This window comes from Ovis aries, chromosome 1, assembly GCF_016772045.2.
Source record: "Ovis aries strain OAR_USU_Benz2616 breed Rambouillet chromosome 1, ARS-UI_Ramb_v3.0, whole genome shotgun sequence".
NCBI lineage: Eukaryota > Metazoa > Chordata > Mammalia > Artiodactyla > Bovidae > Ovis > Ovis aries.
In genome coordinates, this window is record NC_056054.1 from 206,090,731 (window position 1) to 206,115,503 (window position 24,773).

General features: G+C 41.8%; 1 long non-coding RNA gene across 1 annotated transcript in view; it reads right to left on the reverse strand.

Moving 5' to 3' along the window:
* Positions 1–1,887: 1,887 nt before the first annotated feature.
* LOC105603076 (uncharacterized) overlaps positions 1,888–24,773 on the reverse strand; it is a 44,440-nt gene continuing 21,554 nt past the window's right edge. The window contains exons 3-4 of the long non-coding RNA XR_001022037.3: positions 10,636–10,722; positions 1,888–7,331 (exon numbers count right to left, since the gene is read on the reverse strand). This is a non-coding gene — a long non-coding RNA (uncharacterized LOC105603076). The remainder of the gene's footprint in view (positions 7,332–10,635; positions 10,723–24,773) is intronic.

The following is a 24,773-nucleotide window of genomic DNA, read 5'->3' on the forward strand; positions in this document are numbered from 1 at the left end:
ATTTATTTGTAATCCTATATTGGAACTCTGAGTGCAAGTGGCACATAGGAAGTGACCCACAAAATATCTTTGAAAAAGTATAATTGATTTTTCATAAAGATCTTCTATTTAATAATTGATGTTATTTCACAAATATGAGAAAGAGATATCCAGATGGAGATACTGAGGATCACAGAGGCACCCAGATCCAGGAATAAACCAATATGAAAAGCACTAGATTTCTCACACTTAATTCTATTTATCACTGAATTTTAACTCCCTTTAAGATAAATGTTTTTATTATTAATAAAATGTTAAATGACAGTATTTACTAAATGAATAAAGTATAGGATGGCCCGTTAAAACAGAATATTCAGCCTCACTCTGTGTTATTCTAGGAATGTTTTAAATCTATTAAACCATTTTCTATGGTACACTGTACAATTTCAATTCTCTACCTTCCCCTTCCATATAGAATATGGTCCCATGTCTGTCTATCAGAGCTCTACCTACACTTTAAGGCCCATGTTCTCTATCAAACTTATCCAGGCTACTCCATATTTTCAGTCATTTGTTCAAACCTTTACCAAAAACTTATTCTGAAGAGACTTCTATACATGCCCATTTCTCTTTCCCAGATAGCTGGACCCAAATCCTGAGCTTTTTAAATATTTTTAAATTCTAATCCTTACTTCCACAAAATTCCATGATGGCAGGGATTTATACTTTTCATCTTTGAATAACTTAAAGGAATACCTTATACTTACTTAGAGGTAGTCAGTTATGCTTATTCAACGGATAGTAGGCACCCAACAATACTGAACATACACAGGTTACTCTAGCAAATTAAGTTCCATAATCAGAAACTGCATCTATCAGCAGTCAATTATATAAGATATATTTACAATATTGAGAGATAGAAAAAAATCTGATATTATAGAAACTAATACACAAATAATTGACTGAATTTTCACTATATACTGTGATCTTCTACTACATAGATAAATAATATTCCTTTCAGAAGAATATAAAACAGTTTTATGCCTGGTTGAATTGCTTAAAAACCTCATTGGGGAAAATGTTTGTATCACTGAAAAGAAAATCCTATTTTGCAAAATTATATTAAGTTTCTCAGATTGATAACAGCTTCAGGAGACAAAGAGGAGGGTAGAGAAAGAAGGAAAGAACGAAAACATATCTTTGATACCTCAGTATATTGGGCAGGAGTAACTTAAAAGAAAAACGAGAAACCTTTAATCTTTATTTATGCTTCCCAATGTTACTGTGGTGCTTCTATGTACTTATATGCAAGTTTTATGTAGCAATTGACAATATTTCTTTTTGGATTCCTAAAACAATTCTTCTCCTCCTCCTTCTTCATTATCTTCTTTTGCAACATGAGAAGTTTACATGGAAACTAACCAATAACTTAGTTGACTTAGAAATACTATGAAGACAGCAAGAGGGAGGGACATTGCGAGACTCTATAACATTAAAAGTTTACCCTAGAAGTAGGGTTTGGCTGTCAGAAAACTCTTGGTATTGTACTTAGCTTCTCTTACTTGTAGGTTCAGCGGCAGTGAGTGTTGTGTTGTGCTGGATATTTGTCTGGCACAAGGCACTGCCTTAGATAAGCCTCTTAACCCAAGCTGGGTTTAAAACAAAACTACTTAAAAACTGATGAGTAACATAAGAAGGAGGAAGGGAGGAAAAGAGGGAAGGGAAGGAGGGAAGAGAAGACAAGGAAGACAGAAGGAAAGGAAGCAGGAAGGGAAGAAGTGGGGAAGGAAGGGAGGAAGACAGGGGGAAAAAAGCCTGTTTAGGACAATGGTAGCTGTCAAAGGCAGATATGAATAAGGTTAATGAGACTGGTATGTACCAAACAAAAAGGGCATCTAAGCAAACATATCAATGTGAATATGAGAGTCTTTATTTTTACATTTCTTAATTTGCAAATTCTAGAGAAGACATTAGAAGTTTGAACTTGGGGGCTTTAACATCTACTAGAAATCACAATTAACAATTCTCAGTCTAATGTCATATTATAAGCGAAAAACCTTGGCCCAAGAAAGCTTATAATATATGTATTTCATTATTAATACACATTCAACCAGAACACTTATTTTCCCTTTCCCAGACACCTTTTCATTTTTTCCTAATCCTAAAAACTTTGATTGGATTTGTCTAGCTGCTAGCAAAATTCAGGAGCAAAAACCTTGATTTAAGTATATATAAAGTGACTAAGCATATAAATTAAGAAATAAAAAAAAGGATTTTTTCATGTTATCAATAACATTCCACATACCTATATTACATAATTAAAACAATATAATCAAAAGCCTAATTAGAATCACATGTTGTAATCCTTTTGTATTTTTTTATTTCTGTGTTTAGATAGGTTACATCAACATCAGGTGAACTACACCTTTTATTTATCATTCATAAAGTAGTTTGCAAACTTTTTTTTATACACATAGAATAAAAAATCCAAGAGAAACAGGAAGTAGCCCTTCACAACTTTGTTTATCCAAACTTGATAAGATGTTAAAAGTACCAATTTATAAACACTAGAAGGCAGAGCTGGAGAGTGAGGGAATTAGAGGTTAATAAAAGAGTACAAACTTTCAGCTATAAGATGAATAAAGTCTGAAAATTTAATGTGTAACATGGTGACTATAGTTTATAAGACTGTATTGAATAACTGAAATTTGTTAGTAAGAGTAGAACTTAATGGAATTTCCTTGGAGGTCCAGTGGTTGGGACTCCAAGCTTCCACTGTGGGGGGCATGGGTTCGATTCCTGGTTCAGGGAACTGGGGTCCTGCATGCCACTTGGCACGGCCAAAAGAAAAGAGAGACAGTAGAACGTAAATATTTTCCTTGAAAAATATATAAATAAATGCATAGGTGATGGATGTATTAATTGACCGGGGGAATCCCCTCACAATGTATGCCTATATCAAATCATCATGATGTGCATTTTAAATATCTAACAATTCTATTTGTCATTTATATCTCAACAGAGCTAAAAAAATAAAAACAAAAAACACTAGACAAGAAACCTCATCTATAGTATTATCAATGGTTTTCGTGTTCATTTAAAAAATTCCAGGTAGTTATTTAATTTATGTAGGGCTGCCCATGTTTGACTTCTAGAGACTAATTCTGAAAGACCATTGATACATAGATAGATACACACAAAATAAAATAATAATTAGTAAAATTCATTTCTAAATGAAAAAAAGTTTTCAAATTGTGTCATAACTTTTTTCTGAAATATAAAAAACTTTGCTCCTTAATACAAAATCTTGGTTTTCAGGGATATAGAACATAAAAACAATTAAAAAGCCTAGTGCTATAGGCTTGAAGCAGAAGCTATAAAATCTGAGTTGGTATCCGAGGTGTTCCATTTATCAGCTGGATCACAGTGTGCCAACGACTCAGCTGCCTCCTTGGTAAAATGGGATTAATGATATTATTTCATGACATTATTCTAAGGATCAAACAAAATTATGAATTGAGAAGTGCTTTGTAAGTTATAGGGCATTAAAACAAATTTAAGATTTTTTAAGTAATAATTTTTATCTAGTTGAGAAATTATGATTTATACAACATATCTTTCCTAACAGTGAGTTTGATATCTAGGCATGGGTACCACTTTGAAATCATACATTTACCAATAGGAAGTAGAATGTCTTTTTGGCCACCTCTCAGACAGATTAACAAACTGTAAGAAAAGGATCCACAATCAGAGCCATGCTGTATTAGGTGGACAGCGTAATCACTAGGACAACTCTTAATGCAAAGAAAGTGGAAACATGAGTCTGAAGGGGGGAACTATCAAAGGTACTCTTTATCAAGAGTGAAACTTTGAAATCCATCTATTTAAGATTAATCACTATTCTTTTAGTTAAGCTGTTGTCATCTCTAACTTTCCCTAAGTAGAAAATAATCTACACTTCCAACTAAGTTATTCATGGTCCAATTTGTTCTCAGAATACTATAATAGGCTTTGTGAAGATAAGTTTTATAATAGGGATTTAACATAGTGAGAAGCCAAGACACAGAGGCCTTCAAACACAAAGAGTATATATGTGTATAAACTGCTCAGTCTCCTCCCCCTCTGCTTCCACTCTTCCTGGTTTATTCTCCGGAAAGGACATTCACCCCTACTTAAAATCTAATTTTTACAAAGGATTCAGATGAAATGGCATCTCAGTTTAGCTACCCGTAGAGTTGCTCTGGAGCCATTTCAACATCACTGGAAAATGGGGGAAACTTTGAGCAAAGTACCACTGGAAGAAGGAATGTTCGTCGGATAAAATCTTCTCTCTTGGCAGTTTTGTCTTGCTTGATGACCACATTTACATAATGAGTTCACAGGCTAGAACTCTCAAAGAGTAGTCCACTTTCTTGGAGAAAATAAAATATTCAGGGTGGCATCTGGGAGAAAAAAAAAAAATGAAGAAGAAGAAGGAAAAAGAATCACTGATGATTTACACGTTATATTTATTTCCCAAGCTGCTGATATCTTCAACTATTGAAAATACATAAAATTAATTCTAAGACACTATACATTTATAAATTTGTTCTTTTTCCCTCTTTGACTCTAAAGATCTAACTTTCCCTATTTATAATTTTTACCTCATTTGTATCCAAATGAGTATATCAGCTAGTTATTTTACAAAGTACCAAGGCACTTGAAGTGAAATACAAGTTTATCTTCTTCAGATGGTGGTTGCTTCTTTTTAAGGTTCCATATTTTCACATTTTAAACATTTCAAGACACAAGCACATGAAATATAATATTTAAAATACTTGAGCAAATAAGATAAAATACCTGAAACTCTTTATCTATTTATGTATTTTAATAACTAGCTTTTCTTTTCCCTAGTTTTACATCCCTGCTGTACTTATTTTGTTGTAAGTGAGACTATCTTATTTGTATATTTGTAACAAAGTATATAAAAGGATGAAGATGTGTGGTTCATTGAGTATTTATATTCAAAACTTTTTTGATTAAAAAATCTTAAAAATCATGTAAGAATTACACAACCAATAAACATTTTAAACTTTTTCAAGCTAAGAAAAAAATTTTAATTGTTTTTTAATGTGCTTTTAATGATTTCTAACACTCACACCTCCTTACTTGCTTTCCAAACTGTTTATACTGTCCCCAATAACACTCAGTGGAAAGCTGTCATTCCTGGCTAAATCCTTACTTAGGGTGGATGCTATGCCTCCGTGAGACAGGGTCAGGGGGTCAAAATCGATTTTGGAGGCCACCTGGAGAGTCCAGGCCATGAACTGACTCAAAAAATTTATATCAGAGCCGGAATAGTCCACCTCCCAGGGTCAGATCTGGCCTGACACTCCAACCGCAGGCTGGGGCATGCTAGACCGAGCTCAGAGAGAGGCTAGAGTTGTTGACCCTGCTAGCTGACCTCTTCAAACTTCAGGAGAATTTTTTTGGCAGTTACCACGGTGACTGGGTACTCTAAAAGCTTATCCTTCTTACTGAAAGAAGGGAAAAAAAATTAGGAAAAAAATATGTTAAAACCTACCTTGCAGAGATGCCTATCACAAGTTTTTTCTTTTTTTTTTTTTTAAAGGAAAAAACTGAAGGAGTTCTAAATTGTCTATGACTTTAATTTTCACTGTTGTCCTAAAGAAATTGGAACTTGTAAGGTCTCTCAAAACCAAATTTCACATTTGTAACAGATATTGCTTTTTTTTCCTAAACCAATAACTGAAAACAATTTGAATAATGTATTAAAATACTTTTAAAACAACATAATTTACTTGGAAATTCTATTATCTCTCTGCTTTTCTTTGAGACTAATCAGCTTTTAAATAAAATCCACCATAAATGCTAATTTAGTTGGGGGAAAATACTGTAACTAGATATTCATTTTTGTGTCAAAAACACATTCAATTTTTTTTCTGAGAGAAAAATGTCCATTTTTGCTTGACTTGAAATAGTAAAATTAAGAGAAAAGCAAGTGACCATTATTCTATATTAAAAATATTTTTTTAACTAATGACTTAATAAAATAATATTTACATTAAAAACAATGTCATGAAAATACTCTAATATAACACAAGAACACTAGGAGGAAAAATTCAAGGTGTACTTTCTTTTAGATCAATTTGAAGCTAAAAAAAACCAGCTATAGAATATTCTTCTATGTTAATACCAAACGCTATCTTGTCCTAAATTTCTACAGTGATAGAAAGACTTATAAATTAAAATTTAATTCCCATTGGGAAAACCTACACACATTATAAAACTCTGCTAGTTGATTTTTGGTGACAGATTATAATACAAAATACTTTTAAACGCCTCCTATATACATCTTGATATTAGATGAGAATCATAATACTTTAGAAGTATATTAGTTAATTATAATAATACTTGCTTTTTAAAAATGCCTGTGTAGTATACAAGGACTTTTTGTAAAGTGAAATCATTGACTCTTAGTGTTACTACTGTTCTGGCCTCCTTCTGGTCCTCCTTTAATTTTCTCATCTGCCTCTTACACGACCCAGGGTCCTGGAAGTCTTGAAAGGTTTTCCTCTAGCATATGTGTGTGTGGGATACACACAAACGATTAAGCATTGGTGAGGGGAGGGTGGTTTTGCATTTTAAAAAGCACTGGCTATGTAACAAAACAATGTCTTTGGTCTCGATATCATTTCTCATCTTGACTGTAAGCCAAGAAAGAAAAAAATGATGAATTACAGAAATGTAGTAACTGACACTCCAAAAATGAATACTGAAATTTCAGAGGAATGCTTTAACCTAATCTTGAATGTTCATTTTGCTGTGACCTATTTTCACTGCTTTGTAATCACCACTAAATTCCTAGAACGGAATGGACATAAAACCAAGTATCTGTTAATTAATCTCAATTAAAAACAAAAAAACCAAATATAATTCAGAATATAATTTCCTTTGGGTTCAAAACATCCAGTGAAAGCAAAGACTGGAGACATATTTTGAGAAGATTTTGCCATGTGATCCAATTGCACTTTGTTAAAACACAGGTCTTTCAATTAGATAGTGTGGTTCTTGCCACTGCAAAGTAGGCAATGAGGTTGTTGAGTCACTACAACTGTGGTGCCAGCTCATTCTCTATGATGAACTCAGACTGTCCTTCCCAGCTGGGAACTCTTGGCAAGCTTCGTTAAAGACCCGGAGGCTGGCACAGCATGAAGAACTATCAAACAGGAAATGAGGTCCTCCTCAGGTTTTGAAAAGAGATGATAGAAGTCTTAAAGTGAGGCAGGCCAGACCAGAATCTCCTAAACCACAAGCCTTATCTTGAGTGAAACATTATTTCTAAGCTGGATCTGAAAAGGAAAAGAAGTTAAAGTATGAGACAATGGTTCATTTGTACATAAGAAAACAGTGCCAAGTCTTAGTTTGGTTTCCTCAAGTCAAAGTTAGGGCCTCTCCCAGGAAAAAAACAAAAATCACTTATCAGTTTTCTACATAAATTTCTACTAAAAAAACAATGAAATAAATAGATATTTAGAAGATTCATAAACCTGGGTCTTCTCTTATGTTGAAAATTCATCAGTTGGTTCTAGAACTACAGAATTCAGGGACTGGGAGGGATTTAAGAGATCATCTGGTCCTATCTCTTTACTTAGATCCTGCTCAGCACTTCTAGCTTGGTGGATTTTCCACTATAATGTGTGGTCACTTTACTGGGTAGAAAGGATGTTAAAACCCCATACCAGTAGACCTATTCAGAGCCTTGGTGACAGAGTTATTCTGGAACCATGGTATAAAATGATTGTAAAACTCATTCAAGTTACACTTCCAGGAAACAACTTTAACAACATAAGCAAAAATTCCATAAAATCAGGTAGGAAACAAGACAATAATGTGTGCTGTAGGAAGCTTCAAAATTTTCAGGAACTTTGGTAACAAGGGTAGGCTGTTAATATTATTTCTTCAGCTAATTGTTTTTATTGATTTGTTATGGCTAACAGGCACTGATTGATTTTCTTTTAATCAGTATGGAGTCTTCACTCTGCAGGTTTATAATTAAATACTGAGAAGAAGGGCTCTTGGTGTTAGTCTAAGTTTCCAGTGGTATGAAGGTCTGTCCAAATAACCATCAGCTATGTAAGATTTGACGGCTGCCAGTCCAGAAAGGGCTTAATGTGGTTTTTCTTTAATATTTCTCTAACTAGCTTTAGTTTTAACTTGTTTCTATTAGGATCAGTGGATCCTAAAAATGAAGTAAAAGGAAGCCCCTAGAAAAATATGGAATTCATTGCTCATACCCCAAACTGCCATTTGTCAACTGCATTCAACTATAACATTTATTTTCTGTATCATGTATTTTCAGTGCAATCATCAAAGTTCTCTTTTAACTTGGCATGGTGTTTGGGAGAAGACCATGATTGAATCCTGAGAATCTGGTTCAGGGCTCCAGAGGGGAAAAAAGAGTAAAGGATAAGAATTTAAGGGGAGGAGGAAAAATACTAGGTATGCTGAGGGATTTTAATATGGAAAGAGGCTGGTGTTTAGGAAGATAGTTATGTGTGATTAAGAGGCGAAGGCAGCAAGAATCGGGTAGTCCCTTAACTGCCATCTAGAATTTCAAAGAAATGCTCTATCTTTTCCATAGATTCTAATGCGTGTTGGTTAAGGGAGGAATTTGGGGTACTAATTACTTGTTAAAGTTTTGGAGGTGGTGGTGGTTGGGGGACTGGAATGAAAAATAACTCTGAGGTTGAGGGTCAGAAGAATGTTTGCTTGGCTACTCAAGGCTCCTGATGACAATCAGCAACCTATCCTACAGTTATGTGTGTGAGACTATTTATCGTTCTGTTTCTCAAAAATACTTCAGTCGTCTCCCCTTTTCCCAGAAGCAGACTTCAGCCAAAGGAGAAAGAGCCGTTAAGGGAAACTCCTTTGCGGGAGGAAACTTTTCTGTATACACACATATTTTCTTTTTGGAATCAAGGATGAGAAGCCAGCCAAGAAAGTCAGTGGGGAATTGTGAGATTGAAGAGTGAGAACTTCCCACTTGGTTCTGAGCTCTAGCCCCAGGATTAGCCAGGCTGTGCTCCAGAAACAAGGTGGACGATGCAAGAGCTGACTGCCTTCGCCAGCTTCTTGACCTGTGTTGAGACTTTGCCGGGGCTGTTCCCTCAATCCAGGTGGGCACAGCACTCCTGTCTAAAACACCATGGAAAGGATATAGCACTTCTTTGAAATTCTAGATGGCATTTAAGGACTACATGACTCATTGCCTTCACCTCTTAATCACACATAACTGTCTTCCCAAACACCAGCCTCCTTTCCTATAACAATCCGCTGCAATACTCCTAGAAGGGCACAGTCTAGGGCAGGGGTCCCCAACCTCCGGGGTCTAATTAAATGCCTAATGATTCGAGGTGGAGCTGATATAATAATAATAGAAATAATGTGCACAATAAATGTGTTTGAATCATCCTGAAACATCCCCACCCCCACCAACCCCAACCGACCCTGTCTGTGGAAAAATTGTCTTTCACGGAACCTGGTCCCTGGTGGCAAAAAGGTTGGGGAGTGCTAGCTAAGGCAACCTGGCCAGTGCCTGCCTTCTGCTGAGACAGGACCACTAGAAAAGGGGCTCACTCTTTTGGCATCCTTCAAAGGCTCCTTAGGAAATTGTTGAAGACAGAAATTTTGAAATTGAATTGTAAAGACTGAGAAAAGAGGGGTGAGGCACCGGCAGCTGCTCCCAAGCAGCTGCCCCAGCTGCTCCAGCCTTGAGAAAGGCCAGCCTCTTGGGCACCACACCCACTAGTCCCAGAAGGAGGCAAGAAGAGGGGCACGAATTGAAGGGGTCAAGTTTAGAGAGAGGGCCCTGGCCCTGAGTGTTGGAGAGACATCCATAGCCACAAACACCAAGGAAAAGGTGAGCAAAACAAATGAACTATCTGGGCTATCACTCAGTCCCAGGTTGCTGAAATGACTTGTAGGCCCAAGGACACACATTATGTGTGTATGTGTGTGTGTGTGTGAGAGAGAGAGAGATGAGGCCCTTTTGTGAGGAACCTGGGGGAAAGGGGAAAGTTCGTAGGAGAAGGAACCAGTTTTCTCTCCTGGATCCCCATGACTTGTATGCTGGAGTGACTGTGGTCGGATTAACGCTCCTTTCCCTTCTTCTGCCTGCCCGGGGCCACGTCAAAATGAGAAGCAGCACACACGACAATGCCCTCCCACCACCAGCTTCCTCATCCCCAAACTCAAATGCCTGCCAGTGAAACCTCACCAAAAGTTATTGCCAGCGACAAACTGGGGCTGACAAATTGTCGATAATCGCGCCTTCAACGTGCAAGATGACTTGCAGGCAATAAAAAAGCAGACGCACCAAGAGGTGGGCAGGGGGCGCGCAGGTCGCAGCCGGGTCCGCGGTTCCCAGGTGGCGCCCTGCCCCAGCCCGGCGCCACCCCAGCCCCCCCAGCAGGGGGACCGCGCCCGGTGCAGGACCGCCGGGCTCCCACTCGCCGGCTGGAGCTCTGGTTCTCTTTCTGCAGTCTGACTCAACACAGACCGCGGGAGGAGCCTCTCTCCTCCCCCTCCGCCGATTAACCCTTCTGGGTGCGCATGTCTATGGTCTCAAGCGCCCTTGATTTACAGTCACGTTACCCGAGTTTTCTTTTGTTTGAAATCCTGGGCCCGCAAGACTTTGGCATGTGTTGGACGTCTAGTTACTTCTGCATGCCTGTCTGTTTCCTGCGACAGAGAAAATGATTAGGAATTGAGGCTCAAGAGAAATAATAATATTTTTACCTGTGGATGCAGTGGAAGAAGGTGTGCACGTTAAATCGTTTCAGAATTTAAGATAAATCTGAAAAAGCTCTTTCAAAGTGTTTGCAAGTTAGTGCCTCCACCCCACCACACACATATCATCACACATTCTCCCACTCACACACACACACACACACACACACACACACACCCCAAATTCACTAGAGTGCCCTTTGATTTGTTTTTTACATTTTGGATTCACTTGTGTTTCAAATTTAAGAGTAACTTCAAACACACACATCGATCTAAACATGAATTCTCTATGTAAGATATGATTTCTTATGTGATTTATCTGTAAACTTAAGGCTTCGGTTTCCATTATCAATCATAGCCCACCTAGGTGGCTGATTTAGCTATTAAAGTTTGAGTTCACAGTTGAAGCCACTCTTTCACTTTCTCCAAGTTGAATTCTGATTTCTGCAAGTAAATACCACACAGCATTTGAATTTAGGGTCTTCTTGTTAAACTGAAGGCATTTCCCATTTCCTTGAGCTCTATAAATGAACTGCATTGTCACATAATCGATAGGAAAAACTCAGCTGTCACAGATCCTAAGCAACTCCTTGCCACAGAAATAACACGATCTGGCATTTGTGAGTTTGAAAAATATGCTGTTTGGATGACATGAGACCAGAACTACCTAGACGGTTTAAATGTCATGGTCTCTATGATTGGCCATGGACGGACCTGCTGGGATATTTCAAATAGGCTTCTCTCCTGGTTAGAGACCAGGTGCTCCTTTTTTTCTTCTGTTATCCAGTAGTATAAAAACATTGGGATCTAGGATTCAAAGCTATTTCTAACCTCATCTAAGTTTGTCTCCTCTCATAGAGTTTATGAGAGAATTTTAAATCAGGCATTTTCCTCCCTGAGCCAATGAGCAATTCAGATGTGGATTTTGGAGTTGAAATCTGAAACTAAATGTTCAACAACTTCAACACCCATCCTTTGAAGTCCTACATCATTCCATCAATGTGATCAGGATTTCTGCAGTATATAAATCTTTCGGCTCAAAAGTAACTGAATGGCATCTGATCATAAGTAGCAGGAACCCATAATCTCTCTTTCTCTGCCTCAAAGTTGCTGTCTCTAGTTGCATTTTTGGCTTTCTCTCTACAATCTGCCATGTACAAATGCTGCCATATCATATGAGAACATGAAGAAGATGTAATCCTTATCTATATTTTCTCCCCTTTTATCTTAGATAAAGTACTTTCAACTCAATGACTTCTTTCACCACTGGCAGTGTTTTTAAAGTGGTACTGGGTGGACCTACTGTGGAATCTACGCCACTCAGTAGATTAAATTATGTGATTAAAAGGTTAATTTATCTCACAAGAACCTTGCTAAGAAGCCTCATGACCTTGACATACTATTTGCATACCATTCTGTAATTGGAATCCTTTACACACCAAAGGTGAAAGGTAATTTCATTCATAGATTTGCTCTGTCAATGAAATGATGTATTAAATAGTACAGCTACCCTTAGCCTACCTAGACCCACTTGTACAAAGCAAAGTACTAGATCAGACAGTAGCAAGCTAGGTTAGACAAATTCAGTTTATAAATTCAAAGCATGAAGGCGTAAAATTTGTCTTTTCTAAAACTAAAGCTACTGGAATCTGCATTTCCCACATCTACCACGGTTAAGATCTTTGCGGTAAACTAAGAAACACCACCTCTAATTAGTTCATTTGTCAGAGAACCACTGCATCAAGCCAGGTATTTTGCTCCTATTCAACTCTAGAAGAAAATGGGACAACGTGGGCTATTATAAAAAGCTCAGCATTCAGTGCCAACATTTCAAATTGGCTTCATTTTACAAGTTCTCAGAAACCCCCTACTCATTCAGACTATGTCTTGGCAAACTTGCTCCAGCCCCAAACAGGACTGTTAACACAGCAGAGTTTATCCATTATCATAGTTCACAGGCTTCTCCATAGCTGCAAGTTGACATTTGGAACCTGTGACATGTAGACGGGATGAAAATCCATCCAGCAACCAGGTCCCTTATTTCCGAAGTAACTGCCATGGGTAAGTGGGGGCAAGGCCAGAGCAAGGCGGGGAGCGGGGAAGAAATAGGCACAAAATAACCAGGCTGGGAGTAACTGAGTTCTGATCAAGGACATTCAGGTAACTGATGAAACAAGATCTCTTCTTGGATACTTGCTCATTGTGTGAATTTATCTTACTTACGATTATGAGAAATGACTGATCCCATCCCAGGCTATTTAGAAATGTGGTGCATTAAATCATTAAATCATCTTGTCCTTGATTCTTGAGACATAAATCACATGAGGTCAATATCACAAATTTGAGAATTTGCCTGAATTCTTTAATCAGACAGTGCAGAGATATGACAAACTGGATACAGATGTACTGGACAACCTCAGCGTGTATATGGCTCTGAAATTTTTAAGTTGTTCATTTTTCTCTATATAATTTCATACACACCCCCTCCACCCCCACCACCACACAGAAAATATTTCTTTCCTTTACTGTCTACAATCTAAATTTAAGAGCACACAAATCATGAGCTGGAGGTAACAGATCTTCCCTGATGGCTCAGAGGTTAAAGCGTCTGCCTCCAATGTGGGAGACCTGGGTTCCATCCCTGGGTCGGGAAGATTCCTCTGGAGAAGAAAATGGTAACCCACTGCAGTATTCTTGCCTGGAGAATCCCATGGACGGAGAAGCCTGGTAGGCTACAGTCTACAAGGTCCCAAAGAGTCAGACACGACTGAGTGACTTCACTTTCACTTTTCTCTTTTCCTACCCAGGCATCCACACCAAGCGACTGAGTGATGCATGGTACTCCTCAACTAGGTCTGAGAGAAAAGGTGGGGGTTGAAGAGCATCTTCACCATTGCAGTACTCTGGCTGCACCTGTTTTCTCAGGCAGTTCCCTGAACTCACTCTAAGCTCAATTTTACAAACGCACTATCTGGGTCTCCACTTATCTGTTAAAATGGTTCAGGGTGTTTGCCAGGAATATTGTGCCACCATAGCTGGCACTTTCGTCTCTTCTGTCTAATGTCTGTCATTACACAAAGCATTCTAAAAAGCTCATTTTCAACTCTGAAAAATATACTCTTACTACAGAAGTCATTACATTAGCATAACAAGCACAAAGTTCCAAGTGGTAATTTAGTTATAGATCTCAAATCCTTCTGCTTCCATCAGATTGGTGTTGAGGTATGAGGTTGCCCTGCGGCCACTAGGATCTGAGGCAGTGGATCCCCTGCTGGAGGGAGGTTCTTCTGACCTGAACCGTTTGTCCTCCGGAACTCAAAGTGAGGTAAAAGTTTCAAGTGTCAGCTGCCCTGGTTGGGACATTTCTTACAGATGCCTCCATATCTTTTTACCTTCCTCTTTCCATACAGTTCTTTCCTTGACCACCAAAAAAATGTCTTATATGATATTCTTCCACAGGTGTCTCACTGGACATGGGCAGATACCGGTCCTGCTCTCACCAGCAACATGAGCACTATTCGGTCCTTTTGTTGGGGGCGGGGTTTGGGAAACCCGACCTCAGTCTGCCCTGCCAATTGTGGCCTTGTAGATTAGCTGAGACTCTGCTGAGGCCCGGATGGCAGCAGTGGTGGCAAGGGTCAGCAAGGTTGAGATGTATTCAGATGTTAATTTACACCTGAAAAGACTGAATGCAGTTACCCACATGGGGGGTGACTGGAGTTTCTCATGAATGCTGGCCTTGAGTGCTTCCTTGGGAAACGTGAAAAGTTGAAATGGAGGGGAAAGCCGTCTAAAAGTTACGGGAGCAGGAAGAAGGGTGGGGAGTAGGGACAGTCTTGATGAATTAAAGGGAATTTATTTAGCCACCAGCCAATGGCACCCCACTCCAGTACTCTTGCCTGGAAAATCCCATGGATGGAGGAGCCTGGTAGGGTGCAGTCCATGGGGTCGCGAAGAGTCGGACACGACTGAGCAACTTCACTTTCACTTTTCACTTTCATGCATTGGAGAAGGAAATGGCAACCCACTCCAGTGTTCTTGCCTGGAGACTCCCAGGGATGGCGGAGCCTGGTGGGCTGCTGTATATGGGGTCGCACAGAGTCGGACACGACTGAAGCGACTTAGCAGCAGTATAACTCTATGTTCAACTTTTCCTTTTTAGCATAGTTTTAAGGTATAAGGGGGCAGGTGGTAATTTCCTGTTTACTAAATATTTGGAGATTGTCTATCAAATCCAGAAACACTGATATGGAAGGAAGGATGAGAGAGTAGTCTCGTCTCTCTTCTGTCGTCAGGATGGGTGTCCTTGTTTTGCTGTCTTTCTGTTTAACAACTGCTACCTACCTTTCTTAATGGAATTCCAAAGTACTTCATGAGTTCTTTGAAAAAAAGAAAAACCGACTACATTCCAATACTGCCTTTAACCTCAAACATAGTAGAGGGTTCATTCAGACCCCAGGACCAAACTGAGGCATTAATTAGGCTGATGAAATTCATCGAAATGTATGAATTCAGCATAATCAAGTTTCTACTGCAGACTATCGTTAAGGAATACGTGAGCAGCTGGGAGAATAGAAAGTACTGTTAGAGTTAAGTCATGCATGTAATTGAGTATATTTAACATAACCATTTTAATGATCAGTGATTAAAAGTGCATCTTACTTAAATGGTATATCCTCTGCAATTTGTTCATATCAACTTGATAATATTCTCAAAAGGAAAAAATAGGGATACACATTTCTAAACAAGATCTTTTTTGAGTTTGGGGCGGGGGGGGGGGGAAAGCAGGAAAGTGAACTGGAAAAAAAAAGTGGGTTTTGCATGCAAACAGCGACACGGGTGTGATATAAATTAATCACTGTTTTGGGTATCTTCTGTGCTCAGTTCAAAGTATTAGGAATATATTCAGGTGAGTTTTTTCATCCCTCCAGAAGAATGCAATTTCTTTTTTTTCTGTCTGACAAGATTTTTTTTTTAAGACCCAGAGAGAGGGGTCTGCTCAAATCCTGATGATTTTAAAACCTTTTCTTAGGAACCTGAGAAGTTCACCTTTCCAATTCCACTTCCCACCTGTGGGGTTGGCTGATCTTAGTGGAACTCACCTCCGTGAAGATGGCGTTGAAAAGGAGAGAGATGCCCCTGGATATGGCCATCTAGGGCCACAGACAGGAGAAGCTCTCAGAGGGAAATGAGCTGTTCAAATCAGTTAGTGGCCTGAGTCTAAACTCCGTGCGCTTGGAGGCAGTCTCTACTCTGCTCTGGTCACTCAGACCTGGTCAGATAAATGAAGTCATTGTGGAGTCACTCGCAAGCCAGCCCAACTCTTTTTGTTGTAGTTTCTCAGCTTTTGCGCTCAAAACACGCAAATCACTCTACACATCTACGCAGGCACTATAAAAGGGAGGGTTTAAGAGAGTGGATGCAGTTGTCCCAGCTCCCAAAAGTTGCCTCACAGGACTGTTTTCCTCCCTTCACCCCTGCCCGCACTCCCATAAAGAGGTCAGTCTATTCTCCCACTCAAAATAGGGTTTGAAGAGTGTGGCACATCTTGAATGTCTAGGAGTTGTACCTCGACTTTTTACAAACCTGAACCAGGAGAAAGGGAGACACAGGCACATAAAACTGTGCTGGGGCAAACGATCTGCTTGCTATAAACAACCAAAAATATATTAAGGGGAAATTTATTTGAAATCCTCCTTTCACCCAGTAGCATGTCTTCCTTGGCTTGGAGGGACAGCTTTTGAGAAATCAGGGCTCTCAGGGAGCTCTCCCGAACCCAATGTATAGTCTATAAATATCGTGGAAGAGTCATGCCAGGGGTAGTCCGTGCAAGAGAATCTGGAGTCTTGAAAGCATCTTTTTCTTCTGGCTATGGTGGCACTTAAATGATAATGCGGGCAATGGAGCTAGGAGATTTATATCTTTTGGAAAGTAGGGCGAGCCAGATGGTAATAGCGTCATTAACACACAAACTTGGGATGTGCAAGTGAAGCTTGAAATTGGGAAAGAGATCGGGAGAACAAAGGGGGCTGCTGTTGAAAGGCTACCCCTCTTCTGCCGGCCAAAGCTAAGAGCCTCGTGGTACTGGGGTCTGCTCCTGCCCAGAGCAGATAATAAACGACAGCTTTCCTCCTCCCCTGTTGTGACTTAGAAAGCACCGAGAAAACTTTTGCAATAGGCAAATGTGGCACTTATTTATGTGTAACCCTTTGTAGTCTGAAATGGCAGGAATGGGCCTTTAATTCAACTGCAACTCCCACCCTCCACCCCCTACCCTAGTTTGATAAGCTCTTGCAACTGTTGACATTTATTTTATGGAATCAAAGTGCCGCTTGTTGCACGTTTCAGACAAAAGTTCATTTTCCTCCCCTTATATAAACACTCAAAGTAAATATTAAAGGCTGAACAGGCACTACCTTTTTCATTTTGGTGATGGGGGATGGTGTGAAGGTGTTGGTGGCAGGTTAAACTACAGTTTTACTTTTGGAACGCTTTAATGTTTAAGCTAAACTCCCACTTGCTCAAAGAGATATAACAGAGAGAATACAGAGAACATACTAAGACAAGATTAACAATGCCATTAATGATAATAATGTATGTCTATAATAAACACCCACACGAACAGGCAGGGCAGTTTGTAACAAAATTAATGACTTCGTTCACATATATATTATATATATATAGTATATATATAAAAGCAGCAAAGGTAACGGCCATTAAGTATTGAATAGCTTGAGTGATGCCTGTTAGCGACTCAAAGTTGACAACGTCTATCTAAACCAAAATCGAACGGTTTTTTTTCTTCTTAAAAAAAAAAAACAAAAAAAAAAAAAAACTGGAGCTCTTTAAAAGCCCGAAGGACTTACCCTCTAGGCATTATTCCGAGAAAAACTGAGACTGGCCGTTCGTCACAGGCAATTGTGAAGGGTTTCAAAGGGCTGATCAAACGATCGCCAGAGTAATCTACATTCAAGTCCGGATGGTGGTGTTACGGCACACACCTGCGGGGTGTTTGCTGTCCGTGCCCCTCGCCGAGCTACAAATCATCATTAAAGCGAGCTGCTTAAGCTTCTTCCCAGCTTCTAGACAAGAGTTACTTGGGACAGTTCACTTTGATATTGCTACAGCTCGCAATTGACAAGCACGCTATTTTGGAGCTCAAACCCGAGCCCACACCCTAGTTAGCGCGCGGCAAAGTAAGGAGGGTGATGTAGTGCAGGTAAGGGGGGTTGTGAGCACATTGTAAAAGTCTGTTTATCCAATTTCCTGAGCAGGCTTGCCACAAAAATGTATAGGAAACCAGGTGAGAAGCACCTGAAACCTGCCTCGAGTTTTCGACTGAGGGTCTTCCAAAACTTTACTATCTTTGCCACAACTTTTAACCGACTCAGAGAAGAGACAAATCTCACAACCTCAGTTTCTCTCCTTTCCTCTCTGACATTCACAGGACTCGGGGCCAGCACACTCTCTTGAGTGCAAGATAACATTATTTTTCTCGATTAGGACCGGGGATCTACTTTGAAACTTTCACTTTTGATTCATTCGTTTGGGATTATATCCTCCCTTTCTTTGCGACCCTGCCCTCTCTTGTCCTCACCTAGAGATAGAGAGAGAGAGAAAAAAAAATCTGGAGTTGGGTAAAAAGAAAGGGACGTGGGGATCGGCCAGTTGGAGCACGGGAAAAGGCAGGAAGGTCGGTTTCTGTCTGCTGCCTGCCTGGGTGTCTGCGACCTCTGCAATCCGTGTGCGCACCATTTGGGGCGTGGGGAATAACCGGTTGCCGGTGATGCCAAAAAATCAACCAAGACTCGGAGCGAACGTATCAATAGACCAATTTTCTGCTCCCACCGCGAGCTTTTTCATTTCAACCCTGAGAGGAGGCGTCTGCGCAGCGCAAGACGCAACAGCACGGTAGCGTCGCGAAAAAGAGGGCGCTAGACACGGGAGGCGCAAATATGGAAATTAACTCATTAGGAAGGGGTGTGGTTACTGCGAAGCCCCCTCCTCCATCCCTTCCTTTTCTCCCTTGCTGCCACCGTCCCGGCTTGCTAAATATGAGATTACAAACAAACAAATAAAGCAGAAGCTGACTACGCAGTCCCAGATCAAACACGCTCCAGATAATACGCTTCACTCAGCGCTGCGGCCAGAACTACGGCACAGCGCGGGCCCCTAACGCCCTCGCGGGGCTTCTGCGCCCGCTCCGCGCCAGCCAGGCGTCCGCGGCTCTGAAAGCCAGGGCCCGCGGCGGCGTTTCGAAGGCACAGCACGTGGCCTTGGCGCCCCGTTTGGTATAACTTTTAAAACATCAGACAAACGCTTGCACCAATATGGTAACCCTTCAAGGGCTTCTGCTGATCTCAGTGGTCCTGCCTTGATGCTGCATGGAGGGGAGTGTGGTGGTGTTCTCTTTGGGAGAAAACAGACCCCAAACTAGAAAGTAGCATCCCAGAGTACCTGGCCTTGGAGGCTTCCATTGTGGCCCGGCATCCCGAGCGGGGAGGCTTGAAGTGGGGAGTGGGGGTGGAAGGGGGAGTCGGCGTTGAGAAAGGCTGGGGCCAGGCTTGGGCGTCGGGTCGATTCGAGCGTTAAAGACCCGGGTTGAGATATTAACCAGAGACCAGGTACCCAAGAGTGAAGGCGAGGGGGTTGGAAACCCTAGGCTGCACAATTCTGTGTCGAAATAAAATGTTTGGGGGAGGGGGTGGGGGCAGGATAAGAAAGAAACAAAATGCAAAACCTCTTACATCCCCCTCCCCAGCCGCCCTTCCCCCACGTCCTCAAAGCCGACTTCTGTGGAGGGCTGGGGAGTTGGGGGGGGCGGGGGGGGAGGAAACTTGTGCTTTTATGGTTTTTCTTTCTGCCTGGCCCGCCTCCCCGGCCATGTTCTCTGCCCGGCGCTCCCCCAGCTGCGGGCCCCTTGGAGGAAGGCCGCCCAGTCCCCTCGTCTCCCGCTGCCTGCAGGCCACCGAGCCTCAAAGCGGGCATTGTCCGGCGGGGGCGGGGAGGCCAGCGGGCCCCTGGAGAAGAATAACACTGCGCCCAAGTCCTGTTAGGGAAAGTTTCCTAATGCACTCCTTGTGGTAAAATACACTTTTTAACAGGGCGGGGTGGGGTGGGGGAATAACTTTTTAAAAATCCATGGCCTTCTCTCATTTTATCAACTCTTTCCTCTGTCACTTTTTCGGTTCTCAGAAAGGGGGAGAGTGGACCGGAAAAAAATTGGAAGAGGAGCCGAAAATGTGAACGTGACTCTAGAACCGTCGATGTGACGGTTTTAAAATACGGGTGGGAAGAGAAGGGTGGGGTGTCTCCACTCAGGTCTGGGCGGAGGACAGCTGCACAGTCGGTACGCCGGGGGAAAGGGGAGAGGGGCCCCGAGGGCGCGTGTGCGGGCGAAGCATTTCGCACCTCTTGTTTATCTTAGAAGCGAGGCGGGTGGGCAGGAGGGGGGCGAATTGTTCTTCCTCCCGACAGGCAGTAGAAGTTGAATAAAATGGAGAGGCGGGCGCACGGAAAAAAAACAAAACCTGCTGTAGACTCGGAGTCTCTCTCCTTGACCCGAACTGCAAATACTGAGGGTTCCCCATTTGCAAAAAAACTCCAAAGTCTTAAGACCCCCAGAGACAGCGGTCCTCCAGAGTCTGCAAGAGCCGCGACAGAGAACCGTTAGAATTGGGGCTTTGGGGGCAAATGTGACTCATCTCTCATTCGGGCCTCGAGGGCCCATCCTTCCAAGCGTTGCCATCTGCATTTGAGGGGTCTCTGGCTTTCATCTGCTCTTGCAGGCATTAGCAAAATAATGACTCGTGCCTCCTGCAAAACCCTACCTGAAAAAGTATATTCCAAGACACTGCGTTGGTGAAGCCGTTTTAAAAATCAAATCAAAACAAAATAAGACTTTTTAAAAGCCCCGAGTCAGTGCTCTCCGTGTCCAACAACCAAAGTAACCGAAGGGGCGCATTGGTGGTTGTGGCTCTTGGGGAGTTGCGCTAATTTGGTATGTGGACTCAATGCCTTAATGCTAAATCGGCAACATAAAGGGCTGAAGAGCAAGCCCGATAAAAGCTCTAATTGCTACTGGAAGATTTGGGTGGTTGCTAGGATCTGAGGACCACCACCACCACCACCACCACAAAAAACCTCCAATAGAGTGTTTGGGCTGAGTACATTGGGGGTGGGGGGTGGGGGTAGAGTGTCTAGGCGAGTAGTGCCCACATCTGCTGGAACTTCCATATCTAAGCTGTTCATTTACGGGAGCCAACTTATGAAATCTCCACAATTAGATCTTCATTGTTCTTCCTCCACAACACTGTCTAGAAAGAAAAGGTCTTCTCGGTCGGGGCCAATCCAACGAAGCGTTTGACGTTATTAAATAATAAAGCGATTGTGATTTACATTGTTGTTCAGAAAAAAAGGCCAATTATCCACTGTTATGTTGCCATAAAGATCATATTAACTCGAATTAGTAATCAAACAATATGCGAGGGTTTAAAAAAGTACAGCCGAACTGGGTGACAGCTACCGCGACGTCTTCACTTTCACCAGCGAACCCACCCGCGCCAGCAGCGGGAGCGATAGAGGCAGTCGCCACAGACCCGAAAGGAGGGAGAGAGCAGCAAAGTGGTGATTAACGGTCTCCAGTGTTAATTATTCTCAATTAATCCCAAACAGTGCAGACCTTCCCTGGTTCTCTGGGAGTTCCCTGGTTTGGGATGCTCTGAAAATTCCTCCTTTCTGGGAGGGGTTTATAAGAAATCCGGAAGAGGCAATCTCAGGGCAAGTGTACCTGTGAGCGATGAAGGTGTGTGTACGGAGGTTGCGCGCGATGTGTGCGCGGGAGGTTCGCTGCCTTTCCCAGAGCCTAGAGTGCAACCGAAGGCGGGGGCCTGGGGCGGGCAAGGCCCGCAGCATCCTTACACTCCTAGTGGATCTTTGCGTCTTCTCTACTCAAATCACTCTCTCTTGCCCTCTGTTATTAGGTTTATAACTCTTTGCCCACTTAAATTTGTGCAGCCAACCAAGGAAATCTAAATAGGTTTGAGTCGCCCCTTGGGTACAGAATGGAGGCTTTAATAAGAAAGATTAATTGTGGGTGTGTACCTGCCAGAAGACGCGGCAGTTATCAAGTGGTGGCGGGCAGCGGGTCGAGGGGAGGGAGACGCCTCTCCTCCAAGGCCCAGACTTTAGTAGGCGCCGTAGGCATACTTATCGCAGGTCATCGGAAACTCGTTGCAGTCCCAAGCAAAGGGCGCCACGGAGATGGTAAGATACATCTCTTCTGTGTTATTTGAGGTTTTAGAGAACTTAGTCCTTATTTACCCTGCTCACCAAATCCTCGGACTCCCGACTCCTTGCCTCCACGCCGTAGGCGAGTGTTGGGTAAGGCTGTGACTTCGGCCCTGGGAGGTCTGCCTATTCCCGCCCCCACCCCACTGAACAATGTTCAAGCGAATGATAAAGGTTTTGCTCCAAGGACTAGAAAGTTGATATTTTTGTTGCCGCGATTAAAAATGTATACGGTTACATGGTTTTTAAATAAGCAAACAGGGGAGCAATTTTCCTCGGCGCGATGCTTCAGCAAGTCCGGGCACAGAGGGAAATCAGCCAGGAGCAGGGCCATGGAATCTGGCCCCGCGCGGCGGCGGCGCTGGGGGAACCTTCCTGGTCCGCACAGTCCTTTTCTTGCCCCTCCCTCTTTCCACCAAACGCTCGGATCCCAGATTAAGCAGTGCGGCGGGGTGGGGGGGTTGAGGTTGGGGGCGGAGAAGAGTAGGAACCGCGTGGGGGTGGTGGCAAGAAGGGATGGACGACAAGAATTTCTCTAGTAGCGAACCCTCCTTGAATAATTCCATTTAAAACTTGAGGCACCGAGGACTGAGTTTAAACAAATGTAAAAATGAAATCTGCAGAAGGTCCGGCCCTTCAGCTGCGGGGCAGCCAAAGGGTGGTCGCATCTTTGTCGAGAGTTTTGGAACAGTTGCTGCCTTTCCTAACCCCCTTCTCTATCTCCCAGTAAAACCAATTCAAAAGGGGACAGACTCCACTCCACCAGATTAATGTCCGTTCATTTGCAGGATTAACCCTCTTACGAAGCATAATAAAATACTAGAGGTTCTTTTAAATTTAAATAAACACCCCAAATTCGTGCCTTCTCTCCCTTCCTGTTTGGTCTCTCTCTCCAGACATCAGAAAACAGCGTCTTGGAACCTAGTGAATCTTAGAAGAACTTTTAACTCAGAGTTTTCAGATCATCTGGGGGCGGAGGGGAGAGGGTGGCTGTTGTGGGCCTGGGTATTGGGAGAGAGTGGAGAGACCAGCTTAACTTTAAAAATCTATGGCTATACGTTTTGACTTGGAACTCTCGATTAAAAATCTATTTGTTCCTCCCAGGGCTCAGCAGATTTCAATGTTGGTCATGGAGCCACAAAAATGTTCATTAAAGGAACCTAACCAAGGCTACTGTATGGCCACTTTGTGAACTCAGAACTATGGATGGGGGGAAAAGTATGAAAGTGTGAGTTGATGTCACGCTGGCTGTCAGTGTGTGGTCTATTGTGGAGAATGGTGCTTTTTGACTGAACAGAGGGAGCCCCCCCTCTCCCCCTTCCCCAGCTCTACTGCACCTGCACTGGATGAGGGAGTCTCTGCCATTCAGCCCATCGCAGATTGTTCAAACAGAAGACATCTCTGACAGCACTCAATTCATTACATTTCTTCCTGCTTTTCAAACCAACACACACACACAAAATGAGTATTGCCAGCCAGTGACAGCCAAAAAAATCTTAAAATACTTTATATGCAGCTGATTTGGAAGCTCACACAACTAACCATGAAATATTTTGTATCCTTAACGTGTAAGGCTTCTTGAGAAAAGATTACCTGATTTTTCCTATTGAAAACATACCTCCATATTATACACCGGCATAGTAAATTTGCAAAAAGACACTGCAGCATGGCTCACGGAGAAGTTTTAATGGGAACGAAAGTAGAAATTTGCAAAAGAGAAAAGCCCCTGATTTATCTTACAGAACGGTGGCTGGAAATGCATTCATAATTTATGCTGGTGAACCAACTTGCTAATAGAGGTGAGGTACCCAAGAGCCAGGGGTGGGCAGTGAGCAAAGTGAGAGAGGGTAGTAAGGGAGGCATCCAGGCTGAAGTGTGAGTTAAACATTTAAATCAATTTTCTAACAATGAAGTCTTCCTCCCATATGCTCAGGTTTATTTTGCCATCTTAGACTCCAAGATGTTTTTGCACCATTTTACAAAGCTGATGAGAGAGTGTTTAGAAAGCTGATGAGAGAGTGTTAGTCTAGTTTAACAGAAGTTGGAGTAAACAAACTCTCACAAGGCAAACTTGAGTTTATGAGATTTTCCTTGGAGGTAGGAGTAAGGGGGAAACAAAGAAAGGGAAGAGGACTTTGAGCAGAAGGAAACACAACTTTTCCAGTTAGTATTTCAGACTGATTAAACTGTAATATTATGCAATAACCCAGAATTGAGTTACATGTGATAGTCAAATCAATCTGGGTGTAAGTTGATACTAAACTGGCTGTATGTGAAATATTGGCTAATTCTCAGCAAATCATTAGTCTAGCCAATATAAGGCCCTGAAATCCTTCCTGTTGCAAGGGCATTCAATGAATTACATTGGGTCGTAAATAAAACTTGAGAAATACAGAGGTGCTTTCACCTAACACATAATTTTATCCATTACATATGGAGTGCACAGACGAAATGTCATTCTTATCTACAGTTTAAATCACTGTTTCAAGGAGTTCTCTCAGCAATACTTTTTTGATTCTAAAAAAAGATTATTACAAGCTACACAAAATATTAGGAATGGAGAAGGAAAGAGAAAATCGAAATAGCATAGCAATGGCAAGCCAGAAGCAACTGTCCTAATCACCTCTCCATATTGGAACCGGGAGTCCAGTTCTCCAGCCACCAGTGAAACTTATGCAGCGCCAAATAAAATAAGGGTGTGGTGTAGGTTGTAA